The sequence below is a fragment of the Columba livia genome, chromosome W (genome assembly GCF_036013475.1).
Source record: "Columba livia isolate bColLiv1 breed racing homer chromosome W, bColLiv1.pat.W.v2, whole genome shotgun sequence".
Classification (NCBI taxonomy): Eukaryota; Metazoa; Chordata; class Aves; order Columbiformes; family Columbidae; genus Columba; species Columba livia.
Window position 1 is genome coordinate 1,660,307 of NC_088641.1, and position 25,153 is coordinate 1,685,459.

The following is a 25,153-nucleotide window of genomic DNA, read 5'->3' on the forward strand; positions in this document are numbered from 1 at the left end:
AGGAAAAGTCTATACCTGACTATTTCAATAAAATAAAGAGCTATTAAGTGGTTTGAGGGAACAAAGAGGCAACTGTTCCCAAGCCGGGACAAAACGTTTCTATTTAGCCAGTTTTTGATTTGAAGCGCCTTTAATTTTAGGCCAAGTGCGATGGGTGATACAACAACACAAGGTTGGACCTCAAGGATGCGCAGAGGCCAAAATGTACTGAGCAGGTCGGCGTCTGTCTCCACATCCAAAAGCTCGTTTGACTTCATTGTGTTGTAACCGTCCCTCTCAACTTGATACGTGTCTCAATGATGGAAAGCGGCGCTCCGATTCATAAAATATCTTACCGGGAGTCAAACTGATCTAATAGACCTATTTCTCATTAAAAAGGTCAACGCGGTGACCATCGGATGCTGTATAAATGTCTGATTCAATTTAACAGGTCAAGCTTCACTAATCCAACGCTCTGATTGGTCTGAATTGATTTCTGCTGGGGAAAAAAAGAAGATTGGGATCCATTGGGAAGAAATGGATCCAAGCGTTGGGATTTGAAGCAGCGGATCACGTTTTGAAAGGTGGTGTTGGGTGGGAGAGCAGCATCTCCCATCCAGCACAAGGGAATTTTAAGTGGTCTTGTTTTATTTCTTATCTAAAATGCAGAAGCTTTTAATGGTTTGGGGGGTTTGCTTTTACTTCGTGGTTTCTGTGGGTTTTTTGGATGGGTTTGGATCTGCTTTTCCATTTAGACTTCAGGGAGGATCTGACAGAACATCCTCATCCATTCCCCAATATAACGAATGGGAATTTCTCCTAATGGAGGTGACATAGAGTAGCAAGAGTAGCAAGAGTGTATCAGTGGGGCTATAAACACCTGGACCCATCCATTAATGATTTGATATCAGAGAAATCAAATATGAATAAATACGACACTATTTGTTATGAGTTAGGTGAAAACAATTGAAAGGCCTGATCTTGTAAGAACACCTTCCACATACCTTCTTTAGTGGGTATCAGAAATAGCTCTATATCAGAGTATATCTATATTTAACATCAGCTATAGAAGGGGGGGAGGCGGGGGGGGGGAAGCGGGGGAGGCGGGGGGGGGGAAGCGGGGGAGGCGGGGGGGGGGAAGCGGGGGAGGCGGGGGGGGGGAAGCGGGGGAGGCGGGGGGGGGGAAGCGGGGGAGGCGGGGGGGGGGAAGCGGGGGAGGCGGGGGGGGGGAAGCGGGGGAGGCGGGGGGGGGGAAGCGGGGGAGGCGGGGGGGGGGAAGCGGGGGAGGCGGGGGGGGGGAAGCGGGGGAGGCGGGGGGGGGGAAGCGGGGGAAGAGGAGGCGGGGGGGGAAAAGGGGTATTTCGGGGTATTTTCTGTATTACCTTCCTTTCCCAAAAATAAAATAAGCCCTACCCCAAAAATAAGCCCTAGCATGATTTCTTTCAGGATTGAGGATGCGCAAAATAAAAATAAGCTCTAGTCCAAAAATAAGCCCTAGCGTGCTTTTTTTCAGGGTTGAGGATGCTCCAAAAATAAACCCTAGTCCAAAAATAAGCCCTACCCCATAAATAAGCCCTACCATGATTTTTTTTCAGGATTGAGGGTGCTCAAAATATAAGCCCTGCCCCAAAAATAAGCCCTAGCGTGATTTCTTTAATGATTGTGGATGCTCAAAATACAAGCCCTAGTCCGAAAATAAGCCCTAGTCCAAAAATAAGCCCTACCGTGATTTCTTTCAGGATTGAGGATGCTCAAAATAAAAGTAAGCCCTACCCCAAAAATAACCCTAGTGTGATATTTTCTAGGATTTTTGAGGATGCTCAAAAAATAAGCCCTAGCCCAAAAGTAAGCGTGATTTCTTTCAGGATTGAGGATGCGCAAAATAAAAATAAGCCCTAGTCCAAAAAATAAGCCCTAGCGTGTTTTTTTTTCAGGATTGAGGATGCTCCAAAAATAAACCCTAGTCCAAAAATAAGCCCTACCCCAAAAATAAGCCCTAGCGTAATTTCTTTCAGGATCAAGGATGCTCAGAATAAAAAGAAGCCCTACCCCAAAAATAATCCCTAGCGTGATTTCTTTCAGGATTGAGGATGCGCAAAATAAAAATAAGCCCTAGTCCAAAAATAAGCCCTAGCCAAAAAAATAAGTCCGAGCGTGTCTTTTTTTTCAGGGTTGAGGATGCTCCAAAAATAAACCCTAGTCCAAAAATAAGCCCTACCCCATAAATAAGCCCTACCATTATTTTTTTTCAGGATTGAGGATGCTCAAAATATAAGCCCTACCCCAAAAATAAGCCCTGGCGATATTTCCTTCATGATTGAGGATGCTCAAAATATAAGCCCTACCCCAAAAATAAGCACTAGAGTAATTTCTTTCAGGATCAAGGATGCTCAAAATAAAAGTAAGCACTACCCCAAAAATAAGCCCTAGTGTGATATTTTCCAGGATTTTTGAGGATGCTTAAAAATAAGCCCTACCCCAAAAATAAGCCCTAGCGTGATTTCTTTCAGGATTGAGGATGCGCAAAATAAAAATAAGCCCTAGTCCAAAAATAAGCCCTAGTCAAAAAAATAAGTCCTAGTGTGTCTTTTTTTTCAGGATTGAGGATGCTCCAAAAATAAACCCTAGTCCAAAAATAAGCCCTATCCCAAAAATAAGACCTAGCGTTATTTCTTTCATGATTGAGGATGCCCAAAATATAAGCCCTAGTCCGAAAATAAGCTCTGGTCCAAAAAATAAGCCCTAGCGTGTTTTTTTTTTCAGGATTGAGGATGCTCCAAAAATAAACCCTAGTCCAAAAATATGCCCTACCCCAAAAATAAGCCCTACCGTGGATTTTTTATCAGGATTGAGGATGCTCCAAAAATAAACCTTAGTCCAAAAATAAGCCCTACCGTGATTTTTTTTTCAGGATTGAGGATGCGCAAAATAAAAATAAGGCCTAGTCCAAAAATAAGCCCTACCGTGATTTCTTTCATGATTGAGGATGCGCAAAATAAAAATAAGCCCTAGTCCAAAAGTAAGCCCTAGTCCAAAAAATAAGCCCTAGCGTGTTTTTTTTTCAGGATTGAGGATGCTCCAAAAATAAACCTTAGTCCAAAAATAAGCCCTAGTCCAAAAATAAGCCCTACCGTGATTTTTTTTTCAGGATTGAGGATGCGCAAAATATAAGCCCTAACCCAAAAATAAACCCTAGCGTTATTTCTTTCAGGATCGGGGATGCTCAGAATAAAAATAAGCCCTAGTCCAAAAATAAGCCCTACCGTGATATTCTTAAGGATTTTTGAGGATGCTCAAAAAATAAGCCCTAGCCCAAAAATAAGCGTGATTTCTTTCAGGATTGAGGATGCACAAAATAAAAATAAGCCCTAGTCCAAAAAATAAGCCCTAGCGTGTTTTTTTTTCAGGATTGAGGATGCTCCAAAAATAAACCCTAGTCCCAAAAATAAGCCCTACCGTGATTTTTTTTTTCCTGGATTGAGGATGCTCAAAATACAAGGCCTTCCCCAAAAATAAGCCCTAGCATGATTTATTTCAGGATCAAGGATGCTCAAAATAAAAGTAAGCCCTACCCCCAAAATAAGCCCTAGCGTGATATTTTTCAGGATTTTTGAGGATGCTCAAAAAATAAGCCCTAGCCCCAAAATAAGCCCTAGCATGATTTCTTTCAGGATTGAGGATGCTCAAAATATAAGCCCTACCCCCAAAATAAGCCCCAGCATGCTTTCTTTCAGGATCAAGGATACTCAAAATAAAAATAAGCCCTAGTCCAAAAATAAGCCCTAGTGTGATTTTTTCATGATTGAGGATGCTCAAAAAATAAGCCCTCCCCCAAAAATAAGCCCTAGTTACACTTAATTTTAAAAGTCAATTTAAAATAGTGTCCAGAGAGCCACACATGTAAAAAAGTAATAAGTTTTGGAGCAAAAATTAATATAAGACCCTGTCTTATTTTTGGGGAAGCGGGGTAGGCATTTAACCATTAAATTCCCTTTTCCCCCCAGTTCCTTATTAGATTTACCAGTAAAATGTTGGTGTTACAGAGACTTCTCAGCCTGGAAACGGCTTCTTTACCGTGTGGTGCTTGGGATTGCGGCTGCTGCTCGGCGATCGTTGATATTGGACCCGAGAGCCGCGGCGAGCGGCTCAATCAGCACCAAGCCCGGAGCGTTTTGTGCCGGTCGGAGGAGAAACTGAACCCAATCCAGGCTAAAAGTGGAGAAAAGTGATATTTAGTCCAGTATAACACTTTCTGGTACTAAATCACGTTGGTCTCCGTGAGCGATTTTCTTGTCTTTTCTACTTAAAACACGAGATTCCGCCGCCGCTGTAAAATGCTTTTGATATTTTGACAGCTCCACGCTTTGGGGATTGGTGCTTTTTTGTGTTCTCGCTCAGTTTTTGGTCTCCGATGTTTGTCTCTAAGAGATTCCTGAAGGGTTTTGAGGGGTCAAGTCAAAATTGGAGACAATTGCCCTTGATAATACTGAGTATGAGTTGATAGTCTTGATACCAACGCTGACATCCATAACTTCATCTGTCCCAAAGAAACCCACGTACATCATACCTTGGCATCACACCCTCTCTCCAGAAATATCCCACCCTACACAAATCTCAGACAACTATTTTAATTAAAACCATGCGATAATTAAGTGGATTGCAAAGGGGTTTGACCCAAAGCTTGTCCTGGATTGATCCTTCTGAGCTACATGATGAGTTCAATTTCAGTTCTTTGGATGAGCCCCAAATTACAAGTATTAATAAAATAAATACACCAGAATAAAGTTGTGTTTCAGGCTTTTTGCGCTGATTCGTTATCTTGTAGAAATAATAACTAAGCTCACGCTTGGCCATGAGCAGTGACTTTGAAATCATGAGTGGAGCTGCTTCTAAATGCCTTTTGGGACATTTTCTCCTCCCAAAAATGTTTTAGCTAATGGAAAATTCCACAAAGTTCATGTTCAACATATAAAAATATATGTATTAAAGCACATAAGATGTAGTTCTAAGGACTGTGATGTGCAAAGACACCACGACAGGCTGAGGTTCAGGTATGGGCTGAGATTTAAGGTGGGGAGAGATTCCCAACACCCATTGGCCCACGGTAAATCCAATAAACACCTTAATAAAACACTCCAAGACATCCGCAAAGCAACGGCGGCTTAAAAGACCTTAAAAATATGAGCATTTAAAGTCAGACATCTCCAAGTTCAGGTTTCAGTGCTCGCAGCGTGATTTAAAAATACAAGTCAATGCTCTAGGCTTAACTATTTCAATAGTCTCAGCTTAACTGTTGTACGCACAGAAGGTTTTTCTGTAATAAAAGTGGTGTCAAAGGGTCCTCTATTAAGAGGCACCTTCATGATGCTTCTCACCTTCCCCTCCTGGTCTCCTTCCATGGTGTCCCAATGATGAGAATCCCCATCAGGTCCTACAAGGCAGCATAATACTAACAATTAAATAGCAACAGCAAATGATCTCTAAGCTGTTTTACAAACACACATTAAACACTCCGACAAGTAGTATATTAACAAAACTCGCCAGCAGTCTGCACGTTAAGTGAAAATAACGTTAAAGCAAAAGTAAATAAGACTTTTGCCCGTTTGGGTAGTAACAAGAAACCGATGGGAAAAGGAGTTAGACGGCAATCCTGGCTTTGGCTCTGGAAGGACCGAGCGCTGCAACTTGGCTTGATGAACCACTTCATGTTTCCCAGATGAAATTATGGGCTACGCTGAGATGAAGAGCTTGCACAAGGCTGGAAAAGCCGTATTTTTGTTATTATTGTCGGGCTGTCAGAGAACAGCTTGTTTAGACCCGGTCTATAATGCACAGAGTTCCCACGAAGGAGACCCAGATTGATGGATGTGTGCGTGGTACCTATTGATAACTATTTCTCCAGATCAGAAAATCACCTCCAGTTCTCTACAACAAAAACGCTACACGGAGACCAGGGTCATATAACCCACCTCAGGCTCTTCGCTGGAGATTTCTTCTCATACCACAGAGAAAAGAAACTCTAAATCAGGTGCTACAGTCGCAATCCCGGCTCCGTTTTCCAACGCGGACTCCCAGTAAATGACGGTTTGAGGTGGATATGAAAGCTGCCCAGCGGATGCTGAGGAGGATTTCTCCTGCCAAAACATAATTTTCCTTGAACAGAAGGTAATTATTAGCTAAATCTTGCCCAAATGCTGCCATGGCAAGGAGGTCTCTGACAGAGAGAGGCTTAACGTAACTGATTGAGGGACAGGCATTCATGATCTTCAGGAGTCAGAGATGATTCACAGCATGCATAAAATATATGTGCATGTAACATATGGAATTAAAATATATCCACATAGTATAAAGCTCAGATGCATTATTCCAAAGCAACAGCACCGTGGTTGCTCTTGGTACATGTATCAACCTGCCTTTCACATCAACCTCGGGGATCGGGAGCCTCATGGAACGGATTGTGCCCCAGTAGCATCCCATCACCTCTTTGCTCTTAATATGAATTTCAGTTAAAATAATATATATATATATATATATATATATAGACATTTTCACCAGGTTTTCTGCCTATTTCAGCAGCACCTCATCTTACGGCAGCACAGCAGCAGGGGCTGCTTGGAAATACTAACTATAATAACTGTAATAAGTTAATGAAATAACCACGAGCTCCGACAAAACGTCTCTTTTGTTCCCAGCTCGCTCGGTTCTGTCAGCGCTGATCACAAGTGAGTGATTGGCAGCAGCTAATTTAGCTGTCAACTCATATTGTGCTTTGCCAGGATTGAGTCCCATCACCAGTGGTGCCACCACCACCCATGGTACCACAAGCTCTTCCAGGTAGTTACTGGGCACTTTTTAACCACTTTTCTTGAAGAAGCATCTCAAAGATAATAAAGATATTAATGATTTTCATTTCTCAACGTGCTCTCACGCCCAAGCAGCAAAGAGCTGCCCGTGATGGAAAAGCAAAGGAGGAACGGGCAAAGTCCAGCAGATCCTTGAGCTCGGAGGCAATTTGGCTTGTCACAGATTAGATCTCCCGGGCTGTGATGTCCCGTCAATGGGAATAAGCACAAAATCAATAGCTGCCTTTTTAATTGTGGCGACGCTCATTCCTCACCCTGGCAGGGACGTGCTGGTCCCCGGGTGGTGGCAGAAGCCACCCAAGGGGGACACCGCGCTCCCCTTTTTGCTGAAATCCCCAATGCTCCATTTCCAGGCTCTCCAGTTGAGTTTCTTTCAGAAATAGCACAAAATTGGGAAATATTACCCACAAGCCAAATAACCCCAGCTCAGGGCTGGAGTTTCACTGATGTCCAACTAGAAGAGCAGTGAGCGCTGGGGTGAATCGCTCCGCATCGGTTTAACTTAAACTCAGCTCATCGCCAAATCACTACGGACTCAAACCGCAATTGACGCTCAAAGGACTCAAATTCCTCTCTCAGGAGAGATTTTTCACCCAGTAAATCAGCGCCTTGGTTAAGCTGAAGAACTTAGGCAGGACTGAGGAGCTGCTTATCTGTTGTGCAAATCCGTGAGCTTGAAGAGGCGCTTCCTTACCTGGGGAAATTCAACCTATTTGCTCCTTTTCTTTGAGAACGTGGTTTTAAAGACTCCGATCCTGTCATCTTCTGGGTCTCTGCTATCAATACAGCTCTTAGGTCAGGATGAAGAACAAATATATATATTATTTAAACTCTAAGGGGATTAATACATGCTTTAGGGACATGGTTTAGTGCTCTTCAGCACGATGGGAATGGAAACATCGAGAGAGGATCCCACGTTACCGCACAACTCGATGGTGACCAGGGAATTATTTCAAGGACCGGAGGCAAGTTCAGATGCTTGACCAACCTCTTGAACACATCATTTCCTAATGATATGATTGCATATAAAATGCCATCAATTCAACCACTTTTGCTTCTAAGCCAAGCTGACATTGTATTAAATACTCAGCTAACTCCTCTTCGGCAAACAATTATCTCATTCAATGGCTTGATTCACTGATATCTTAATGACAGCCTCCCCTGTTGTTGTTTTTTTAATGTTTAAAATATGAAATAAATGAGCCCTGTCAGGCTGAAAATTCTGGGTAGGCTATAGTCGCTGTTTTCAATAAATAATGATGAGAAGTTTCAATTTACCCATCAGCTGGCGTATCGCGTGACGGGGCTGTCATCTCCTCTCAAGCTTAAAAACCCATTCTAGCCATCTTGAGAACGTCATTCAATATTGTGGCGGAGGCGTTGAAGTTGCTTTTTAAAAGTAAATCTCGCTCCATAAACGGGGGGAAAGAACCACAAGAGGATGAGGTGTGGGTGAAGAGCCCCATGTCCCAAAGAGTTGGGGGCTCCCGCTCATCCCTGAATTGCCATAATGATGCAAATATTAATTATTGCCCGTGTGCTGCTCCAACAGGGGCTGTACGAGCTACAACGGGAATAACCTGCAAAAATGAGAACGATCTGATGCCACAAAGCGGCCTGAACTGTGACAACAGCAGAGAAGTTGGTGTGCTGCAAAGAGATGCTCCGGAGCATTAATTGCTCACCTGCAACACTATGTTTTTGTCTTTTTATACACAAAGACAAAAAAATACTTGAGTTCGGGTCCACATGCAGCTCATGGGCATCGTGTCGCTCAAATCTATTTAGCTCTGGATCATCATCATTTAATGAAATAGAACAAGGGCAAGTGTAGAGTCTTGAATCTGGGCAGAACAACCCCAGGTTCAGTGTAAGTTGGGGAATGACCTATTAGAGAGCAGCGTAGGGGAAAGGGACCTGGGGGTGCTGGGGACAGCAGGGTGACCATGAGCCAGCACTGGGCCCTTGTGGCCAGGAAGCCAATGGTACCTGGGGTGGGTTAGAAGGGGGTGGTCAGTAGGTCCGAGAGGTTCTCCTGCCCCTCTGCTCTGCCCTGGGGAGACCACACCTGGAATCTTGTGTCCAGCTGTGGCCCCTCAGTTCCAGCAGGACAGGGAACTGCTGCAGAGAGTCCAGCGCAGCCACCAAGATGCTGGAGGGAGTGGAGCATCTCCCGTGTGAGGAAAGGCTGAGGGAGCTGGGGCTCTGGAGCTGGACAAGAGGACACTGAGGGGGGACTCATTCATGGGGATCAATATGGAAAGGGTGAGTGTCAGGAGGATGGAGCCAGGCTCTTCTCGGTGACAACCAATGGGGCAATGGGTTCAAACTGGAACACAAGAGGTTCCACTTAAATTTGAGAAGCAACTTGTTCCTGGTGAGGGTGGCAGAGCCTGGCCCAGGCTGCCCAGGGGGTTGTGGAGTCTCCTTCTGTGCAGACATTCCAACCCGCCTGGACACCTTCCTGTGTAACCTCATCTGGGTGTTCCTGCTCCATGGGGGGATTGCACTGCATGAGCTTGCCAGGGCCCTTCAACCCCTGACATTCTGGGTTTCTGTGATCTAGGCAGCTTCTTTTAAAAAACAAAATACATCTCAGCAGATTATATCCAAGGCCTCATCAGATTCCCATTGTCTTGGATGCGCCATGATCCAACTGGTTTCAAAAGCAAAGCGCTACCTGCTGCTAGCCGCAGCGGCTGCCAGTTACCAGATGTCTGCCTTTTGTTGGCTACAAGCGGTATCATTTTTGCACGGAAAACATGAATGTTATTTTGATCCCGTGGAACGAGACGCGTTGTGGATCAATTCACGGCAAAAGGGCGTCCGCACCGACCGAAATGTTGTTTTAGTGGGATGATTGGCTCTATTTAATTTAAACCTGTATTTATACTGAAAATTCAAATCATGCTCCCCTGCTTTGCATTTCAAAAAGAATCTCAGTGTTTATGAAATCACTTTTGAGTCGCAATTACAGTTATTTGTCTCTGGGACACACAACATGTAATTGGGTCAACATTGTTAATGAGCTACTAGCATTATTGTTAATGAGCTACTAGTGTTAGTTTCAGTGTTTCATCCCCAGCAGGCGGCAAATACAGTATGTTAAGATAGATAATTATGTTAATGTTGCAAATATCCACAGACCAAAGAAGTCATTAAAAACATTAAACAAAGAGGTTAAGTGAGACAATTGCGTGGAGCGAACTCTCCGTAGCGGCGAGGAAGGACCCGCGGTGCTCGGACACGGGGGCGTTTTCTCCTCGTTTTAGTTCAGGAATCATTTTTACCTTTAAAAATTAATATTGACCGACCCAAACACCCTCAATGAAGCTCCAATACTTGCCGTTGATGAGAATAAATGAAGAATGACCCATCTTAGGGCTAAAAAGAATATCAGTGGTGGGAATTGTTTTCTACAAGGTGGAGGAATCTCTAGAGGGTCCTAAAATGTGGGGGTTTCTCTTTAAGTCAGATCATACAAAGGGAAATAGGAATTATTGCCTCTGATAGAATATCTATTTGGAGGACCTTAAAATAAAGGCCTACACTGGAGTATTCTGGTTTCATTCAGTACTGCAAGTGACAGCGAATGATTGATGAAATAAATGACCGGCAATGAAAAATAATTGAATGATGAAAAATGCAAAGTTATCGAGGAATTAATGAAAAAAAGAACGGAAGCGATTGTATTTTTTAACTAATTAAAAATATTAATGGAAAAGAATTGGAGTGTGCAGATGGTCAGAGCTGAGAGCATCTGTGGGGAAGCGCTATTTATCTGGCAATGGCGAAATACCAAGGAATTTAAACCAAACTACACGCGTGTTTTCGACCAACCCTTCAACCAGGCCCCAATAACACAATCACACACAAGGGATAGAGGTGAACTAACCCTTCTGAAAATAAGTATTGAGAGTTAAAGCTCAAACATTGGATCTCTAAAAGATCAAGGAGAATTTCAACACCCAGGACAACCCAGAGCTCCTCCAAGTCTATGGTCTATCCTATAGATGGGTGTTTTGAACCTCATATCAACTTATCCAAGGAGTTTCTAGGTAGAAGTTTCTAAGTTGCACAACAGCCTCACTAACGCACCTTTTAGCAAGAGGGAGAAAACTGACATATAACAAGAGCAGAACAGGATAATCTCAGGATTATCCCAAGGGAGATGTGTATAGGGTAGAGACAAGTCCCTGATGGGCTGTAATATGCTGTAATTTTATTTATAACCTGACTTAGGGGGAAAAAGAAGCTAAAAACCAAGCAAAAACCCCAAAGAATAAGTGATCCGACCCATTCCGCACAAGGCTATAAATAAATACTCCTCCTGAATAATTTAGCGGCTCATCTTTGCCAAGTCCCAAAGTACTTCTGGAAGAAAAATGCCCATTAACCTCCTGCAAACGCGGGTTTTTGGTTCATAATCAGAGCTAAATGTGCACAATTCCTCAGCAGATTTGCAATGAGTTTGCCACCTAACAAATATTTGTTAGGTGGCAAAAGCAGCCACCAACGAACATTAAAAGTTGGGTTTTGTGGACCATAGGACATCCCTGGATGTGTGTCCTTCAGCATCCCCACAGATAAATGGGTGAGGAGGGATAAATGGGGGATTTAAGGCAGAACTGGGTGTAAATCACCAGTTTTATGGTGCCATTTTCAACCTCCAGTCCCGCTGCGCAATTAGCGATACCCACTGCTCACCTCTCGTCTCCACAACCCCCGAGATGTCCCTAAAGCCAAAGTTTCAGCTTCACAAACCCCTCGATTAAGCCTAATTTAAATGCATAAGTTAAGATTCCTAAATAGACATATTAGAGTGATTTAAAAAGATGGTTAATGCATGTTAAATATAATCAATTCCAGGGGGTGAATAGTAATATGTTTTAGGAATCGCAGCATAACAGATTAAGACACATTGCCTATTACTGATCTAATAATTAAAAGACAATTACTGCCTATTTAAATCTCAGGAAAGTGTCTCAGAAAACACGGTTTTCACTTCAAATTGCTGGATACCTTTATATCTAATTCTAAGTATTATCATTTTTGGTGCAATCCAGAGAAATCTCATTTTCAGGAATGGGGGAGTTTTCCCTTTGAGGCAACCAAACCTTCTCAGGCAAAAATTGACTCCAAATCCCCATGAGCTCTTCAAAATTTAGGCTTTAAGTTTGGTTTAAGTACGCACCTGATCACTTTGGTGCTAAAAGAGGCTCATCTATCCAATATAAGTTGCCAATCAAGATTTATCATAAAGTACCTGAATAATTGCAAGAGTTTGGTTTAAAAAATGATCAGATTTATATGATCGGGTCTACTTGACGCTCAAGCAATGAAGACCTTCCAAAGAGTTGTCCATCTTGTCAGCTACATGTCTTTCCTATTTCTTGGGCACATTTTGCTCGGAACACACACATATTTCCCTCATCCACTGAAACTCAACCAGATTTAAGCACGACATTAAAATTTAAGATCAATAAATATCGGATAAATAGAAGTTGAACACATAGGACAGTTGGCCAAGCGCTTGCACCCAAGTTGGGTGCTGGCCCTATGTGGTCAGATTTGGAGCAAGGCCGAACGTCCAGCTGTGCCACAAACCAGAGCAACAAATCCATAGACGTTGCTATGAAACTCCCAACAAGAACTGGGGAAGAACCAGTTTGAATCATTTATTTGGGGTATTCTGGTGGCTGAATCTCAAGGCAGCAACCACGGGACTTCAAAGCACATCTTCAAATGGATGGTTGTATTTCAGGACTTGACAAATCTCTTCCTTTCTGCAAATTTCTGTCTTATAAACAGCTTGTTTTAGCTTGGTGAAAATGTGTTACCTTAATAATTCAAGTTTTCTTTGCTGTCCAACAGTCATCGGGGAGAGGCCGGCGAGGAAGCCGAGAGGGTGCTAAATAAGCAGATTTTAGTCAAGATTTGCCACGGATGAAAATGAGTGACTCGTGTAATGTTGATGACAACATCTACAGGCTCCCGGTGGATTTGGAGGATATGCACGTCTCTGAAATTGGGCTGAAAGGAAGAAAACAAGCACAAATGGACAATCTCACCCAAGAGCACATCACACATTCTGGTGTCCGCTCCGGTCTCAAAGCTCACAGAGACCGGGGGGTCTTGCAAGAGGAGACCTCAACAGCCCACCCAACCCCTCATGGGTCCATGTGGCCACCTACCAGCTGTGCCCAACATCACCAGGTCTCACAAGCAGCCAAAGGGACCCACTTTCAGCCAAAATCAAGTTATTGGTCAAGCAAAGAGCAGAAGATCATGGGGCTTGTTCACCATGTGGGGTCTCCATGTCAACACACGGCTCCTCACAAAAGCAAAACCACATCAAACTGCAATTTTGGATGCTGAAGAGGCTTCTTTTTTTTTTTGTGAATGAGCCATCCTGTTGAGAACATTCACCCCAAATTTGTCAAAAGCTTTCTGCTGTTAATTGAAGGATGCAGCAATCTGTTTGCTGAAGCTCCATGAGCAGAAAAAACAAAGACGTCAGCTCAATTATTCATCGCGAATCACTCATTTGGCTCTTGTTAAGAAATTACTTGTTTCCACAAAGCTTGCGTCAGATTAATTTCATTTATTTAGATGTCTTAAGCTGGCAAAGGGATATGGATACTAACGAGGCAGAATTAAGGAGGTTTTAAAATAGATTCTACATCTAATCCGCAGGTGATCACTACTTGAGCAAATGAGCAAAACCACTCGGGTCCAGGGCAGTGCAAAAAGGTGCATGTCCACAAACAGCAACCTTGAGCAACTTTACGATCGTCGCAATTACCATGAACGAGTCAATCTGACTTCATCGCACTCGCTTGATATTATATAAGAAGTTTCCATTTAATAGGCGCACTAATTTGTCAAAATTAGAAGAAGCGCAAGAAGGTGATGTCAGAAATACTGATGCAAAGTTAATTAAAAGTGCTTAACATTACCTGCTACTGAATGGGTTGTGATTCCTCTATCGGGCTGACATGCTACCCATGGCTTCTCTTTTGCTCTGATTTAGCTTATAATAAGAAATAAACACATTTTCAGCCCTCCAGGGCATAGTTTCCAAACTTCACACGATTGATCGGAAAATATAATCCATGGTGTCCCACTGCCTGCTTGCTCAGGGTTTGTCTTCTACAGGAATCTCTATTTAACATTGTAATAGATGAGTTTCTTCCGAAGAAAAGTGCTGAAAACACATATTAACACAGTTATTCTGAAAATTAAGATAGCAGGGCTTGCTTTCAAGGCGCAGGTGCTTTCAGAGATTAGTTACAGCACCAGAAACTCAATATTTTTTCATCCAACTCCGCCACTTCTGCCCAAAGCCTCTTTTTTTCATGATTACTAAGCCATGTTATCACTGAGCATTGTTACAACATTCACTTGAGGTTCAGAGCCGGCTTTTAAGTCTCTCTTTAAGAGACTTGCAGCCTGCTGCTCCCATTCCTTTTAGGTGTGTGGGGGAGAGAAATTAGCTGTAGAACTCACTGTCGGAGGAACGCGAGGTGCTGCAACATCACCATTATATAAGGAAACCTCACACTAAGCCATTATAGTCTGCAGCTAAGCCTGCTATAAATATACCCGTTAAATTGAACATTGCAGACCGTGGTTGTCACCGCAGCTGGGGACCAGGGTTCTTCCCAAGTTGGCTCTTGAGGGAACAACAGTTATTCTGCAAATCGCCAGGTCCTCTGTGCATCTGCCCAATGTGCAAGCTTAGAGTGTGTAAAACACTTCAGATACCCCACTTGTACAGTCTGGAGTGCCTCTTGTGTTCAGTTTCGGGGCTGTCATGTCAAGAATGGCCCTGGAACGAGTGGAGAGAAGGGAATGGAGCTGGAGCACAAGTGTGATGGGAGCGGCTGAGGGACCTGGGGGGTTCAGCTGGAGAACAGGAGCTGAGGGGACACAGGGACACAAAGAAACGGCCTCAAGTTGCACCAGGGGAGGTTGAGGTTGGATGTGGGGAACAATTTCTTCCCCAAAGGGCTGTGGGGCATTGGAACAGGCTGCCCAGGGCAGTGCTGGAGTCACCAGCCCTGGAGGGGTTGGAAATACACAGATGAGGTTCTTAGCGATGTGGTTTAGTGTTGGGTTATGGTTGGACTCTATCTTCAAGGTCTTTTCCAACCAAAACGATTCTATGATCTCTGAACCACCTCCACGACAATATCATCCCCCAATTCCGACCTTCCTACCACCTTGGGTGGAGAACACAAGGAAATCACTACCTGCTTGATGGGGTTTTCATCCTCATCTCCTGCACAGCCAGTGGCCACCTCTGAAGCTCGGGGGCTGCCCAGTGTGCTCTGACCTGGTGCTCTCAGCCATCACACGAGCAGGGCTGCTCTGCTTCGTGCTGTAATTAAATATTTATCAGGCCAGCGAGCAGCTTTACAGCTCTGCAGGCAGCTGGGAGGTGGGAGAGTTGGGTTTGACACCACAGCAATTAATATTTAATGAGCTGGGTGAGGTAAAAGGGCTTCAGCAGGAGAGACAAAGGGTCACGTCCATCCATCCTACCCTGGACTTGTGTTCGGAAGAACCCGCTCCAAGAAAACCTCAATCCTGCAAAGCCGCACACAGAATCACAAATAGCACCAAGTGGGGGCATCTCCCAGCACCCCAACTTGGTCCCCGACAGACACCAAGCCCAGCACTAGGATGGGATTTAGTTAATCTCGACCGAGCAGCAGTCCCACCGGGACCATGCAAGGTGCAAACGTGGGAAACACTGGATTTTACCCAGATATGAAGGACTAAAACCATTTCAGTGCCAAGAGTTCTGCTCAACTTTGGCCTTGATGGTAACCGTGCTAAGAGAAACACCCTTAAATTAGGCGCAGTTTAGGCCCAACCACAATATGCTCACCAACAGCAGACCCTGGATGATTGTTGGATTGACGGTTTAGTAGCTCTAGTTCTAATATTGTCTCAGTTTTTTGCCAGTTCTAAACATCTCACCATTTTTTAAATATTGACCTCGGTCCCCCAAGCAGAATTTGCTGCCTCTTGCACATTAGTTATTAGTCATTTCTGCCCTGACGCTGCATGCTTGGGGATATTCCTCAAATAAAAGACTCACATGAATATTAAATATCACCATTGAGTGCAGCAAAGTTCCTCCAGATTCGCAGAGAGAGAACTCGGAGCAAATTTCTACCCGATACCATTTCAAAGCAGTTTTCCCTCCGCCGAAATGGAGCTAAAATAAGACTAAATGGCTACAGTGTCGGTTGCTTCTTGTCCTAATCTCCTGACATTCCCATAGAGTTTGCTTTGCCTTGTTCCTTTAATACCGGGAGATTAAGGATGCTGCTTGTGCAGTTGTTTAAAGCACATGGGATCGTACAGTTTGTGTCGAAACTTTGAGCCCGGCAGCGGCTTCAGGAGGAGCTTTGGCCCATCTCAGCCATGGTTTTGGCTGGTGACGAGCGCGGTTTGGCAGCCGACGTGCTCCAAGCAGCTCTCCGCAGTCCCCAGAACACAGCCTTTTATGTTGTTTTAACCACAGGCTGATACAGTTAATTGAATAAGCATTAATTCCCCTCCCAGGACCATCTGCTGAGGACCAGCTCACAAACTCCTCTCGGAAACCGAGGCAACAGCACCATCTAGCAGAGCAGCCCAAAAAGTGCTGGGAGGACTCGAAGATTGGGTAGCAGGGCTGGGTGGTGGCAAGGGAACAATTTTGGGGTCCAGGCAGCGATGGCCTTGCGCACCAGCATCCCCATTTCCACCTTCAGATCCCCGACTTAACAGCTCTTGGTTCTTTCTCAACTTCTATCAAGCCTTCTATGCTGGACCACAACTTTGCAGCATCACTCAGAATCTCCCCCTTCCCAACCTCGTATAAGACCCCAATCTAATATTGATTAGACAATACAATTATCAACAACATATTAATTCTAATATTCTTTAGTTTACTCTCCTGTAAACTTGAAGGTGGGTTCCTCATACCATCCAGTTTCGGCGTATTGAACATTAGAAATCAGAACAACAGCCCTGCTGAGGGATAACGTGCTCCATGTAGCAAAGACGTGGTAAAGGCTGCTGGATTATACATAAAGGCATAAAATAGACTTAAATAGCTTTTATCTCTCTCCTTAACAGAACAACACAATCCCCAAGGATGGGAGAAGGGGATATCGGAGAATTATCCAAATTTATTAAGAGGAATGTGCTTCAAGCAGCAAATTTCTCCTTAGATCCAGTCTATGTGTTTGCACTCATGGACAGCTACAAACTTCAATGCTCATTTTCCTGTAGTATCTCCCTGAATAGAAAATTGATTCCAACATCCAAAGCTCTGCCCAGGACAAATTGTATCTCAGCCTTGTAATGAATGGAAATTTATACTTGCCAATCTATTTTGGCTGTTTGCTTTTCTCTCCCCATGCAGGGGAAAAAATAATGGCTTTTCACATCGGGTTCTCTTCAGTGCCTTGTAATTCCTTTTTCTGACATTGCTTATCCTCATCAGATGCAATCTTTGTTGATTTTATGCTGAAAGAAACCGGTAATCATTTAAACCAGCTCCCATGTTTTATAAGGCTGGGCAATTCCAGTCTAGGATGCAGTGAGAGGATTTATTTGAAGAAAATAGAGCTCTGGTTTCGATCAAATCCCATCACAAGCCCAGAAAGGACTTTTCCTGTGTTAATTACCCTCACAGCGTGATTCGTGCCTGCTCTGCCTGCTCTAAGCTTTGTCTTTTAGCGATACTTCTGCTTTTTATGATTTATTCTCCCCACTAGAAGTCATGCCTCCTTTGGAAGGTTATAACCAGCTCATCCATCTTTTCCTTTCAGAAACAAACAGACTTTCTCCTAATGGAGCACAAAGCAATTTTACCAGGGCTCTTTTGGTCCCTCGCTGATACTTTGGGGAGACGCAGACACAAGAGGAGGATTCGGCGTTACTCGGCTGGTCCCTTTGAGTTCAATGAGGTATTTGAGTGTTGTGCTCGCAGCAGAACCCACTCAGCTCAACAAACCTGGTAACAAATCTACTTTATTTTTACCAAAACATCCCAAGATTGACGATTCGGAATAAGTCAAGTTCTGAAGAGGCAATCTGAACACACCTCAAAACACTGCAGACAAATAAACCTTTCATCCCAAATAAAACATCTCAGAAGCCCTCAATAAACCTTTCATCCCAAATAAAACATCTCAAAAGCCCTCAAACCGAGATGTTTTGTCCTGGTTTCCAAGAGTCAGACAAATACAATTTGTTCCAAGCCATTTTCAACACTAAATTGCATTTCCTTGACCTTAAATGGCTTTACTTGAGGAGCTGCAGCTCCTCAGCTTAACAAGGCTCAGCAGCCTAACTCTCCCATTAGGTACCACAAGCACAGGACACTCAAACACTAAACCTGCACTTTTGATGCTTTATGGAGGTTGTGGTCCCAATCTCATCCTCTCCTCCGAGCTACGCAGCTCAGAATTCATTAGGTTAATGGTTGGACTCCATCTTGAGGGTCTCTCCCAATTAAAATGATGCTCTTATTATAATATATCCCATGCTTTATGGAAAGCATAGCTGGTCTGCTTGTATTCATCAAGAAAGCTCTTTCCCCTAAGGAGGGATGAAAATCAGGACCATCATCTTCAGTCTGCGTGTCCCATGTGCTGAGAATTGAAGGGAGTCAAGTCCCAACAGAGCTTTTGGGCAAAAGAGCAGCTGGAAAACTGAATATCTTAATGTTCATTGATCAATATTTCAGAATAAGTAGGTGCAATGAGAAACATTCCTTTTACCCACCATTTGAGACCACCTGGCTAAGAAATGCTGCTATTTGAGTCAGATTATGACTGGATTTGTTAAACCGGAGTCATCATGATCACTATGAAAACACATTATTCACCATTAGTTAATAAAGATAATGTGAACTCACAGTTTAAGGTGAGAGAAGGGAAACATTCCTATCCCTGTACTGCTGGTGTAACAACATACACCAGCACAGAAACAGCTACAGACTGTTGGTTGACAGCGTTGGCTGAATATGAACCAGCATGTGCCCAAGTGGCCAAAAAGGCCACCAGCATCCTGGCTGGTACCAGCACTGGTGTGGCCAGCAGGCCCAGGGCAGTGACCACCCCTGTGCTGGGACCTGGGGAGGCCAAACCTCAAATCCTGGGGGCGGTTTTGGGAGAAGCCCCTCAGGGCCCAAAATGGCGGCGCCAGAGGGGTGGTGGGATCACCTCACAAGAAAGGCCTTGAGGTGCTGGAGTGAGTGGAGAGAAGGGAACGGAGCTGGGGAAGGGGCTGGAGCACAAGTGTGATGGGAGCGGCTGAGGGACCTGGGGGGTTCAGCTGGAGAACAGGAGCTGAGGGGACACAGGGACACAAAGAAACGGCCTCAAGTTGTGCCAGGGGAGGTTGAGGTTGGATCTGGGGAACAATTTCTTCCCCAAAGGGCTGTGGGGCATTGGAACAGGCTGCCCAGGGCAGTGCTGGAGTCACCATCCCTGGAGGGGTTGGAAATACACACAGATGAGGTTCTCAGGGACATGGGGCAGTGCCAGGGGTGGGTTAACGGTTGGACTCCATCTTGAGGGTCTTTTCCAACCAAGATGACTCTCTGATATATCAGAGATCACCCATTGCTGGAAGGCACAAGGGGACACACTCCAGCACAAACGGTCTTGGTTGAGGAAGGGACACCCAAGCCCACGTAAACCCTGGTACAAGACTCAGCAAGGGCTCAACACATTTCAGTTGTTGTGACAAGCAGCAACAGACACAAGATGTGCACCTCTCACACCCCTTCTCCATTTGGGGTCCTCTCTCAGGACCAAGCCCCACGTCCCCCTTTTCAAGTCAGAACTGCTGCCTCGATCTATCTCTGCTCACAACTATTTCAGGACTTCCCATTTCAGCTCCAGAACCCATTTATTCTTCCACAGCACAAATAGCACAGTTATTTCAAGCCAGTCTATGTGATTTTTCAAAAGAGACCATTTTTATAGTTGAGCAGATCGCATCTGCTCTGCTGGAGGCACTAGGTTACTAGAAATAGGAGACAAACCTTGTGCTCACACACAGATTTCCACTGGTTCGCCACGAAGAGCATATGGCACATAAGCACCAACAGCTCCTGGAACAGCAACAGAAGAGCTTAAATACAAGAAGCTTTGCAGAGATGACCCAGAAATCATTTTTCATCGGTAGATCGCTTGCCCCATGTAGTGATCCTCAACCTGCCATGGGGTCTCAAGCTCTTCTTCTCCCTGCAAATGCCTTTTTCCAAAAGAAGGTTGATCCCCAAAAGCTTCACTTCTTTAGGCACCTTTCCCTTTCCTGTAAGTATCTTGGGGACAAGAGAAGAATTAAAAGATGACCTTGAGGTCTGGCACATTGTCCTATTTCACTCCTTTCACTAAGGAGAAAAGCCACCACTACAATTAACTTATTTGAGCTGCCCAGTCCCAAGAACCACTTGCAGATCACCTGAGAACAGGCTCCAAAAGCATTAACATTTTCCGCATTGGCCAAATGAACTCAGGCCGAGATTAATTAGCTTAGAAATCCCAACCATTCTTGGGATCAGGGCAGGAGCAAGAAGCTTTAAGGCTGCCCAAGATGCCGATGACTTGGATAACAGATGCTCACCCTTCCACAAGATGACTTTATTTTCAGGATAAGCTCTTGTGGACACTTATTCTGCCATGGTACAGGTGTATCCATCTTACCCAGAACCCTGAGTTGTCTCCACGGCATGTAGGAAGGCCAGAAGTACCCCAAGAGGAGATGATGGAAGGTGGTTGCAAAGCTGTCAAGTCTCTCCTACACAAAATATGGTTAAAGATCAACGAACCTTCTCCTTTCTTGTGTCAGAAACCACTGGTGCGTTACACTGACTGGTATTGACATTTCACTCCACTCCTATCTTGTGTTGTAGCAGCACGTTTATGCTTCCGTAGATAAGGTTGGGTTAACAAAGCCATAAAAAGATCCCTCCGCCCATTCCCCTGGGGAAAAAGGGCTTCCAGAAATTTGGGGAGTTTGTCTAAAAGTCTTTCACTTGACATAAATTTGACCATTTCCTCTAGTAAAACCTAAAAAACTACTCCGACATTACATGAGTTTTACTGCGGTCTATGCGTTCCAGATACGACCCCAACAAGCTGAGCAATTGGATTTTGTGTTATTTTTTCAAGCAATCTGAAGGAATTTGGCTGCTGAAATAATGAGATGGAAACAGGAGAAAAAGCCCCAGTCTCTTCAATGACTGTTTTCTCTCTTTAAGCACACAACAGCAGTCAAGTGGCCCATATCAAACACCTGCATGGAAGGGTGTTCTCCCCAACCAGAATGCAACTAGTGATTAATTTGTGCCCTCTAGTCTTTTCTTTTAAGCTCCATATTTCATATATTACCCACCACTTCCCAATTCCCAGTCAATCTGTATTCTCCACATGGAGCCGAAAGCTTAGACCCCATGTAGTTCAGTTCTTTGTATCACGGAGATCAAGTAAAATCTATTTGCACACATTTCATCATTGCTCTTTACCTTTTCTTACATGTCAGATCTAAACCAAACTCCACATTCATCACCATTTATCCCACTTTCCCCTCTTCTGTGCGCTTCTATAACAATATTTTCATATTTTTACCATTAAGCTCAACATTTCGGTGGCGCTCAACAGGATGTTCTTACTTCATTTTTCCCCTCCGGCACTTCTCATTTCATTCCCATTCACCTCCACCCACAGTGATTTAAAGCTTTGGGTAATTCAACCTCTAACAGTCCCAAAATTACGCATCAGCGGCCAATGCCATTTTCTTCCCTGCACAAAGGAAGCGTTGATACAACCTGACCAATGGAGCTGATAGATTCCCAGCCAGTCATCACCTCTTTGTCTATTGAAATGAGGTCAATATTCAATTAGCTGGAGGTCGGTACACAGTCTCCACATTAGCAAAGCATCATATTTCAAGATTTCTAAGGAAGCTTTGTAAGCGAGGGCCTGAGAGGTCCAAGGAAGAGCTCCCGGGTTTAAGCAGCGTGAGAAAACTCAGTTTAAATTCATTTCTTTTAGATAAAGAGTAAGAGAATTCACTCAGTCAACTTGCCCCACAGCCAATCCATGTATTTATATCACTTACCCCATCCCTGGGGTTACCAAAATCCATTGTTTTCAGTTTAAAATCCCTTTGACAATTTTGGAACAGCCTTTAGCGTAAAAACATATCCAAAACCATCCTTACTTCACAGCCAGACCATAAAACCAACTTGTAGCCACTACGTTGACAGCACTTCTTAAAATTATGTTCTGCCAAACAATTACTCAGCAGCTCTTTAATACATTAACATGAGTTTGTTTCTAATGTTACTTTCATTATTAATCATCTTTACGTGAAGGGTGAACAAATGGATTATTGCTTTTGTAATGTCTCAGTAACCAGGACCATGATTCCCCCCTTAACGTGCTCATCCAACCCAAGAACAAACCCATAAAGCTCAGGAAAAACTCCAGGAGATAAAAGTATCACATAAAAAAGCCACTAAACATCTGTTATAATCACATGTGCACCCACATAACTATGAAAACACAAGATAAAATAAAAGGAAGAAGGAAAGAAACCACAAAGAACAACCATACCCTCTACAAATCCTACCTTGCAAGCAAGAAGCAACTCCTCACCAACCTGTAGGAGAAACCAAGTCACCACAGGCAAAAAAAGACTCAACCACCTCCCTATTCTTATTAAATAAACTGATTAATTAAGCCCATGTGTGCTGAATTTGGCCCTGGCCTCATTCCCTCAGGGTGGAACAGGATCAGCTCGTTAGAAGCAACGAAGTCAACCTGGTGTCCAAGCAGGAGCCCAATTCCAAAGCAGGACGCCAGGTCATCTCTGTAGAACACGACGACCCAAAACCAACCGTTGTTCTCTGTCCCAAAGGCAGATTTTGATCAGTGAATTTTTTGCTATGAGAATTTTAATGCACAATGCCTAAATGGAAGAGCAACTAAAGCAAAATGACACTTCACCTGCGGAAAAATTGACTCTTTCGCTTGATTTTGAAGCCCCTGAGGTTCAGCATCGCCAACCGCAACTCCAGGGTGAACGTTTGTCCTTCCACATGGTCACCAATAAACCAGTTTGAGGATGGGACTCCTACCAACCCTATGAAGATCCCGGTAGAAAAAGGTCTATTAAACATCAGTTGTCGCAGAGTATTTGGGGAAAAAAAGCCATGAAAATGTTACTTTTTATAATAAATGACTTTCCAGCGTGTTTCTATTAACAACCGCCGCTCTACGGAAGGAGTTATTTAAGTGAAACAGTAAAAGAATTCAATGTATAACATATATTTCCATTAAATATTTCTGCATCACACAAGCAGTTTTAAGCAAAAGAGTAAACATTCCCTGTACCTATAATACATTTCCATTAAGTACATCTGTAAGGTAGAGATTTTTATGATGATTATAGTGATTTTTCCTTCAATAAAAGCTCCATAAGCATTTTTAATCCATTACAGCTTGCGAACGCACATATTTACATTTATGGTAGTCCTGAGTTGTCCTTTTTAAGGGGTTCTAAGGGGAAATATGGGAGCAAATAACCCCTTTCTGTAAAAATAAGCAGAGATTTGGGTGGGCTCAGGTGAGCAACGAGCCTACGGTGCTAAATATAGTGGTGCTATTAGTCCAAAAGCCTATATTTATTCTTCTAAATGAACATGGATTGAACTACAACACTTCGGTGCCTTCTGTGCGAGGGGAACTGAGCGAGCCGCAGGTCCCGAAGTTAACGGGGACGTTGTGCTATGGGAATAAATAAAACATGACAACTGCTGTTACTGTTGCGTATGAAAAACCACCTTGTGAAAGGCACATCCGTGACCCCGAGGACCAGGCAAGCGAGAGATGCTGGTGGGTAAATGAGCACGCAGCTATTAATGGATATTATATTGCTGTGGAAGTCGGGATGTTTTGGGGGCAGTATTTCTAATTCCTTTGATTTTTAAGCTCAGACTACCCCAGCAAGCTGAGCTGAGCAATATTCCATGGTTTTGCTTATCAAGACCAGCAGCACAAATCCTCCAGGTTGCCTTAGTTGTGCTTTTCCCACAGCTTGAGCTCTGTTTGGAGAGAAACCAACAGCTCAAAGCAAAACAGCAAAACCCCGAGCGCCTCCACCTTCTGCCAAAAGCTTCTCAGAGTCATGAATTTCTCACCCTACGGGGGAACAAACCAAAGCTTTTGCTTGCAAACCAGATCCAGGTCGGTGGCAAACTTGAGCTTGGCTTAGAAAAGAATTAGCTGAGCCTAGTGCCAGCTTTGGGGTTCCAGCCACGTGTCCAGAATGGAGGGCAATGAGGCCGAGCTCATTCAAGAGCGGCCGGATGGTCGTAATGATCACTGAGATGTAATTCCCGATCCGGCGAATCCAACCGTCCATCAGATTTAATCCCTCGGCACGACAGGCGTAACAATCTCACATTTGGCTTCGCAATTGGCATAAATCTATTGAATGCAAAAAACCCCTTTTGAGCGCCGTCTCCACCCAATACTCTAATAACAACTCATTTCTTCCACAGATACGTAGGTGCTATGTACAATATGTTAGAATGTCAGGGGTTGAAGGGCCCTGGCAAGCTCATGCAGTGCAATCCCCCCATGGAGCAGGAACACCCAGATGAGGTTACACAGGAAGGTGTCCAGGCGGGTTGGAATGTCTGCACAGAAGGAGACTCCACAACCCCCTGGGCAGCCTGGGCCAGGCTCTGCCACCCTCACCCCAAACAAGTTGCTTCTCAAATTTAAGTGGAACCTCCTGTGTTCCAGTTTGCACCCATTGCCCCTTGTCCTGTCACTGGTTGTCACCAGAAGAGCCTGGCTCCATCCTCCTGACACTCCCCCTTTAGATATCTGTAAACATGAATGAGTCCCCCCTCAGTGTCCTCTTGTCCAGCTCCAGAGCCCCAGCTCCCTCAGCCTTTCCTCACACGGGAGATGCTCCACTCCCTTCAGCATCTTGGTGGCTGCGCTGGACTCTCTCCAGCAGTTCCCTGTCCTGCTGGAACTGAGGGGCCACAGCTGGACACAAGATTCCAGGTGTGGTCTCCCCAGGGCAGAGCAGAGGGGCAGGAGAACCTCTCGGACCTACTGACCACCCCCTTCTAACCCACCCCAGGTACCATTGGCTTCCTGGCCACAAGGGCCCAGTGCTGGCTCATGGTCACCCTGCTGTCCCCAGCACCCCCAGGTCCCTTTCCCCTACGCTGCTCTCTAATAGGTCATTCCCCAACTTACACTGAACCT

The 25,153-nt window shown here is 44.3% G+C and overlaps 1 protein-coding gene across 8 annotated transcripts in view; it reads right to left on the minus strand.

Annotated features, from left to right (window-relative positions):
* Nucleotides 1–25,153, minus strand: part of LOC102097274 (netrin receptor DCC) — a 412,480-nt gene that overhangs the window by 362,149 nt on the left and 25,178 nt on the right. For 2 of the 8 annotated variants that reach the window (XM_065044621.1, XM_065044614.1), the window contains exons 1-6: nt 22,874–23,001; nt 13,802–14,049; nt 12,683–12,875; nt 5,949–6,113; nt 5,355–5,410; nt 4,001–4,188 (exon numbers count right to left, since the gene is read on the minus strand). The gene's annotated coding sequence lies outside the window, so the exon portion shown is untranslated. Of the gene's footprint in view, nt 1–4,000; nt 4,189–5,354; nt 5,411–5,948; nt 6,114–12,682; nt 12,876–13,801; nt 14,050–22,873; nt 23,010–25,153 lie in introns of those variants that run through there. The other 6 variants (XM_065044616.1, XM_065044615.1, XM_065044617.1 and 3 more) reach the window with 6 other exon arrangements.